Here is an 8060-nt window from a genome sequence, read left to right as displayed (position 1 = left end):
TCATTTGAGACATCAATCTAGCAACATGCATCAATAATGGTGTCTTTGGACTTGAACCATTAGCTAGTGAAGACTTTCTAAATCATTGACTACTTAGTAAACAAATCTTGAACTAAGTGGTTCATTGAATGAAGTAGAAAAATACTCCACGCATATTGCTATGTTCCGGTGAAAATTAAAATCCTTTGACACCTTACGGCCATGTGTTCCGAATCCTTTTAGCTAAGTGCTTTAAGATTTCCCTGTAAAAATCTTATTGAAGCGGCCTCCACTTCGCACTTAGTGCGGTGAATTCATCAAGAGTAACTTTGCATACTACGAATAAGTAGTCTATGAATTTCATTAAGAGAAATTAGTCTCATCCTTCTTTACGACAAAGTATCAGTAAATCTATCAAAAGTGTTCCTACACACTCCAACCGAAATCGGTGTATAGACTTAATAAGAGAATATAATCTCATTCTTTTCTTTTGTAGGAATACTGTCAAATCTATGAAGAGTGTTATTATTTATTCCAATTAATATCAGTCTTGTAGATTTATTAAGAGAATAAATCTCAACTAATTCACATCTACTCACTCTCTAGGGAAAAAAGAAATTTTATTGATGTGCTTCACAATTGTAACTTTACTTGTTTTTCCCTTTGAACCTAAGATTTCATTATTAGGTAGGGTTACCATAAATTACAATCAATCTACAACAGGCTTTATTCCCATCCCATTACAAGTTTGTACCACTAATTCCTTGCCTAACCCTTTAGACAAAGGATCTGCTAAATTGAGTTTGAACTTCACATATTGAAGCGATATTATGCCATCCTCTAATAATATTCTCACATGATTGTGTTTGACATGAACTTGTCTTGACTTGCCATTGTAACAATCACTTGAAGCCCGAAATATAGTAGTTTTATTATCACAATATATAGTCAAATGTGGTATTGGCTTGCCCCATAATGGAATATCTATCAGCATACTCCGCAGCCAATCAGCTTCTTCTCCAGCAGAAGACATAGCGATAAATTCTGACTCCATGGTTGAGTGAGTAATACATGTCTTCTTCTTTGATCTCCAAGATATTGCTGCTCTAGCCAAAGTGAAAATCCAAGTAGTAATAGATTTAGAATCATTCGGATCAAAATTCCAAGTAGCATCACTATAGCCTTCAAGAACTGCTGGAAAGGTAGAATAATGCAGGCCAACATTAATTGTACCCTTCAGATACCTTAAAACATGAATTAAGGCATTCCAATGCTCAACTCCAAGGCTACCAGTAAATTTGCTCAAAGTTCCTACAGCATAACCAATATCTGGCCTGGTACAATGCATGGCATACATAAGACTCCCAACAATTTGAGAATATGTCAATTGATCAAGAATATCACCAGAGTTTCGCACTAATTTGATGCTAGGATCAAATAGTGTAGGAGCAGTCTTGTCGTCAAAATGACCAAACCTCTTTAGAACCTTCTCAATATAACTTGATTGAGTAAGAGTCAAACCACTTTTCGATCTTACAATTTTGATGCCTAAAATTACATCAGCTTCTCCAAGATCTTTCATTTCAAACTAAGAAACAAGAAAATATTTTGTATCTTTGACTCTTTTGATATCAGTTCCAAAGATCAACTGTCATCAACATAAAGACATATTATAACACTAGAATTTTCTTGAAATTTACTGAATATGCAGATATATCCACCATTGATTAAGTAGCTATTAGACATAAGTATATATTGAGTAGTCATCAATAAAAGTGATAAAATACCTCTTTCCATGACGTGACAAATAATTCCTCTCACAAATATCAGTGTGGATTAAGTGCAAAAGTATGGAAGTCCTTTCAACTGTCTTAAAGGGCTTCTTAGTAATCTTCATTTACTACAAGTAAGACACTTAGTAGTATGATTCTTTCCACAATCTTTGATTAATCCATTATTCACCATAAGTTGAATGGATCTAAAATTCACATGTCCTAGACGTTCATGCCATAAGTCCAGAGACTCCACAAGATAAGCAGAAATATTTTCATTTTCAATATTGAGTTAAAACATTCCATTTTCAACATAACATTTTCCAACAAAAAAGCCATTTTTAGATAAAATAAACTTATCTGCCTCACAAACCATTTTAAAACCATGCTTCAAAAGAAGCGTACCTGACACCAAGTTCTTTCGAATCTCAGGAACATGCAATACATTCATCAATGTAACTATCTTCCCGAAAGTAAACTCCAGTTCAACAGTTTCTTTTTCCACAACTTTAGTAGAGGAGGAGTTTCCCATATATACAATTTTACCATCCCCCACTAATTCATAAGTCTTGAAAGAATTTTGGTTACCTGATATGTGACAAGTTGCGCCAGTATCTATCCACCATTCCACTTGATCTTCCGCTATAAATGCTTCTGTGACCATTGCTACAAGATCATCTTTTTTATTTTTATTTGCTTTTTCTTTTTTCTTTTCGGCTTTGAGAATTCTACAATCACGCGCATAGTGACCAACTTTGTGACAATGATAGCATTCACCAGATTTAAAATTGGCACCATTACACTTGAAATTTGTAGTTTTTTATGCCTTTAAAAAATTCTTATTTTTAGGTTCCTTCTTGTTTGATTTTTCTTCAATCATATGAGCTTTCATGGCAGGTTCCTTCAAACTATTATTATCGCTCCATCGTGTCTCTTGTTCAATTTGCAAGTGTTGCAATAATTGTTCAAGAGTCAAATCTTCATTTATGTGTAAGAGTTTACTTCGGTACTCTTTCCAAGATGGAGGAAGTTTTGATACAATAGCACCAACATGAAAGTTTTCATCAAGAGAAATTCCAGATATAGCAATTTATTAGCTATAAGTTGGAATTCTTGTACTTGTTCAGTGATTGACTTATCATCAACCATTTTGAACTCCATATAATTTGAAACGAGAAATTTCTTAGAACTCGCCTCTTCGGCTAAATAAATAGCTTGAAGAGTGTTCCATATCTCTTTAGCATATTTGCATATAACATAATATTGATCATAATATTTGTTAGACATTCCTGCAAGAATATAATTCTTGCACAAATAATCATCATATTGCCATTGGGCAATTTGTTCTTTAATCAAAGTACCCTCGTCAGATGCTACCTCAGAACCAGGAGCATTAGGACAAGGTTCTTAAAGAACATATGCCAACTTTAATCGTTCTAAAAAGAATTCCATCTTTCCACGCCATCTAGGAAAGTCTTTGCCGTCAAATATTTCAAAATTAGAATTAGGCAAAGATGGAATACTATTTGATATTGATGTAGAAGCCATAGAGACAACTATCTTCAAATTGTTAGAACAATAATGATAATTGTACAAGAAATACAAAATAAAACTTGCTTAGCTTAGAGGCACGATAATACACTTCTTAAAGATAGTTGGAGTCTCTCCCACAAGCAAACGGAAGAACAAGTGACAACTCTATCTTCGAGATTCAACTAAGCCACAAAACAAGTAGCATTCAAGAATGTTGCTCTTCTATTCTTGAATTGGTGATTTCACCATTTGATCAATGTCTCTCAAGTGTTTTTCAAGGGGAAAGTAGTTTTGAGTGCTTGTCTTTCAAACAAAAAAAATAATATTTATAGGATGAAATTTTCATGCATGAGAAGTATATTAATTAAGTAATGGCTAATAGGTTAAATGTATGTTTTAAAACAAAAAATGTCATTCTTTCAAGAACATATAACATAAAACTTAATGAATAATGAATTTGTCAAATACATTTCCTTTGTAACTCAAAACTTATCAATTATGAATTTGTCAAATTCATTTCCTTTGTAACTCAAAACTTTAAGTGATGCATTTGTTTCAAAATTAATTGAAACATAACTCTTAAAAATCTTTAACCGATGTATTGTATTTGTTTCAAAATTTATTGAAACATAAAATCAACAATATCATCACCTTCTACGTCAAAACAAGTTTTAAAAACTTATGATCTCGCCTTTGCTAGTAGGCCACAGTTTACATCCACTGATATTGTAATGTACAATAATAAAGGCATTGCCTTCGCTGAATATGGTGACTACTGGAAACAGATGCGCAAAATTTGCACAACGGAACTTCTAAGTGCAAAGATGGTCAAGTCATTTAGCTCAATTCAAAAGGATGAGCTCTTGAATGTCCTCTCATCAATTGATTCTTGCGGGGGTACCTGTGAAGTGAAAATGACGGAAAGAATTGTTAGGTTCACGAGCTCTGTGACATGCCGATTGGTGTTTGAAAAATTATGCAGGGATCGAGATGAGCTGATAAATTTGATGAAAGATGCGTTGTTTTTAGTAGGAGGATTTGATGTGGGTGATTTCTTCCCTTCGTGGAAGTTACTTTACAAAAAGAGTGTTGCAAAGTCGAAAATGGTAAAGATGCAGCAAAACGTTGATTCAGTATTGGAGAGCATTATTAATGAGCATATTAAGAATCGAGCAATGGGGACAAAGGGTAATGGTGCGTATGGAGGTGAAGATTTAGTTGATGTTTTCCTAAGAATCTAGGAGAATGATCAACTTCAATTCCCAATTACCAATGACAACATAAAAGATGTGATTTTGGTAAAATAATTTGCCCCCATCTCTTAATCTTTGGTTTCCTTGTATTTCCATTTTCGTTAAGAGTCCTACATTAGAAAAAGGGATATATGTAATTGGTCTTCTTATACGGACTTAGACAATCCTCACCATATAAGTTAGCTTTAGGATTTGAGTTAGACTCAAGATTCATTTCTTTCATGATATTAGAGCCAGGTCCCATGTCAGTTCTTTGCCACCGATGTTGGCCTCCATATTATATAGTCCATGCTTCAGTTAATGGGGTCTGGACATGCAAGGGAGTGTTGTGAGTCCCACATTGATATGCAGTTGGTTTCTTATCTTGATTTGGATGATTCTCATTCTATGACTAGCTTTTGGGGTTGAATTAGACTCGAGATCCATCGATCTCTTTAGTTTAGAGCTATTCACATTAAGCCATTGTCTTATTTATTTATTTATTTGTTGATGCAGGACATGTTTACTGGTGGGACTGAAACTTCATCTACAACTATTATTTGGGCAATGTCTGAGTTGATGAAACATCCAGATATTATGGTCAAGGCACAAAGTGGAGTGCGACAAGCCTTCAAAGAGAAAACGGACTTTGATGAAGAAGATCTTGATAACTTGCCGTACCTAAAGTTAGTGATTAAAGAAACATTAAGGCTACACTCTCCAAATATAGTCCACAGAGAATGCAGAGAAGAAACAATCGTTGATGGATATACAATACCTGCTAAGGCCACGGTACTAGTCAATACATGGGCAATGGGAAGAGATCCAGAAGTTTGGGATGATCCCGAGAGTTTCATACCAGAGAGATTTGAAAATTCTCCTATTGACTATTTGGGAAATAACTATGAGTATCTCCCATTTGGCGCAGGAAAAAGGATTTGTCCAGGAATGTAGTTTGGTTTAGCTAATGTTAAACAACCTCTGGCTCGACTCCTCTACCACTTTAACTGGGAACTTCCACATGGAACAAGTTCAAAAGACTTGCATATGAGTGAGAAAAGTGGATTAAGTGCAGCGAAAGAGAAAGATCTCTACTTAATTGCCAAAACGAATCAAAGTTTGGAAATTTAAACAGTCACAGAGCCAGGATTTTCATTGAGGGGGTTCAGAAGTAAATTCTACGACATATGCATAAAAAAAATTTAGCCATATAAAAACAATATAATTTTTTATTGAAGGGGGGTCGAATGAATCCCCAGGAGCAAATGTAGCTCCGCCCTGGCTCTAAATGATGAAAATGGGCTGAGAATAAGCTTTCATCTTCTTATAGTTTGGTGCCTTTTTAAATTTCTGTCTTGCTTTTGTCTTTGCAATTTAAGTAAAGAATAACATCCACAATTGGTTTATTTAAAAGGTTAGATTATTGAAGAATATATTCCACTGGCCATTTTGTATAGTATGTAATTAGTATAAATTTATAATCAAATTTATTCCTCCTCTCAAATCATTATCGTTGGTCCACATCAATAATATCCCAATTTGTTTTACATTAATATTTGTTAGATCTACCTATCGTCATATTGATCATAAATCATATCGAGTTGGTAAATATGTCTTGTTCAAAATTCATGCCGAACAAAACATGACTTTAAGTGCAATCTTATTTTTTTAAACTATTATATAATCTTAAAACACACACATCTTTAAAGTTTAATTTTAATTTTCGAAAAGAAGTACCTTGTACGGAAAGTTGCAAGTTAGGTTTGGACGAGTCCGTTTTGACAACTCATGGAATCTAACATGAAACTGAATATATTTCCATTTCTTCTTTTACATGTTTGTTCAGAGTGTTTTTGGATCTTCTCTTCATTCAGTTTTATTTTAATGCGAAAAACATGTCGATGGTTGAAAATTTTTTATTCTGTTTTTTAATTACAAATTGTAGTGCAAAGTTGACACAGGAGTTTAAAAATGCTTTCTTATTTTTATTACTATACTTTTTGAGGCCAACGAAGAGAGACTCTAACCAGCAATCATTTGGGGTTTTGTGACGTTTACTAGAAGAAAACAAGATTAATTACATGGAAAAACATCCACCACCAATAGCATTATGGAAAAACATCCACCACCAATAGCATTCTCATTTGCTGATCAATCAATCAATGGAGAGCAATTTAGTTTCATTTCTTCTCTTATTTATGGGACCAGCCTCATCATTCGTAGCAGAAAATTAAAGTCCAAAATTACTGTATGCCCATAACTTTTACTTTGTCAAAACTTACATTATTAGCTAGAGAAACGTCAAGTAAATATCTGATTTTCAATAGTGTTTTTGATGTTACCGCTAACATCGACGTGGACAGTTTTTGCCTATAGATAGAGGCAGCTTCAGCTCATTTTAACACACCAAAACAGAGAGATAAACCATATATACAGAGTAGTGAGGTATTTCACAGACTGTAATAAAAAAATAGTCAGTGAAGAAAAAATTAGAGTGAGCGATATTTTAGTAAGGTGAAAGTCAAAAGAGGGTTATATCTTTTGAGTGTGTATGTAACGCCCCGCATTTTTGAGTTAAAAATTGAATCGCCGTTCCTACGTGTGTAAGCTCTAATTCTATGGTTTATGTTTAGATTCACGTGTCATGATCTTTCGCCTAGTATATGAAGTGATTATGAGGTGAAAAATGTTCAAAGAAATGGCCTAAAGTAAAGTTGAGCAAAGAACTTTTCATTCATCCAAAATTTGATATTCGATTCTACAAAGGTCTACTTTGAACGTGTATAACTTTTGATAGACATAGAATTTTGCAGCTCAAGACCCACCAAATTGTAGATAATTGAAGTAGCTTTCCAATGATACCAATTTTGCCAAAATTCGATAACCGGACGAAAAGTTCTGATATTTTCCGTGTGAGGCAGTACACCGATGCGATTTGACGTGACCCGTCGGCCTGCGCTTTACGGAGCTATTTCACATGCTATTTCAGTTTTCAATGGGTCTTGGGACATTTTGGTCATTTTTCCTCTCCCAAAATCTGTCTATAACATACAATTTTAGCGCCAAGAAGCATAAATTGCCCCTTTTATTCAATCTTCCTCTCAAAAAATCCAAGAACAAGATTTAAGTTTCCGTCCTTTCCATAGATCAAGAATTCACCCTCCTAAGAGTAGATCTTCAAGGAGAGTCAAGATCCAGGTTCCATCTTTCAAACTAAATAATCTAAGGTACGTGGGGTTGTCCTAATCTCATGGGCATGATTTTGATACGAATTTAAACAAGATTTTAATAATTACTTAAGTATGTATGCAATTATAAGTGGGGTTTTATTTTTAACACAAAAAACGTGCATTGCGATATGGTTTTGAGAAGAATATTGAAAGATCATGGGGTTGTTTGCTTATATATCTAAATTATTGAAATGGTGGACATGTGATTTGAATTTTGAAAGGTGTTATGAACATGAGTTGTAAATCTTCTAATCCCCATGATAATGTTGTATGTACTCCAGATGATACTATTATTAAACTACTGAGAGCATGAG

General features: G+C 34.0%; 1 pseudogene; it reads left to right on the top strand.

The window, feature by feature from the left end:
- The window catches only part of LOC107874027, a 27348-nt pseudogene extending 21701 nt beyond the window's left edge, over positions 1-5647 (top strand).
- Positions 5648-8060: the final 2413 nt, after the last annotated feature.

Source organism: Capsicum annuum, unplaced genomic scaffold (assembly GCF_002878395.1).
Source record: "Capsicum annuum cultivar UCD-10X-F1 unplaced genomic scaffold, UCD10Xv1.1 ctg77485, whole genome shotgun sequence".
In the NCBI taxonomy this organism is placed as follows: domain Eukaryota; kingdom Viridiplantae; phylum Streptophyta; class Magnoliopsida; order Solanales; family Solanaceae; genus Capsicum; species Capsicum annuum.
The sequence above is the reverse complement of the archived record's forward strand: the minus strand, read 5'-3'. Positions and strand labels throughout refer to the sequence as shown.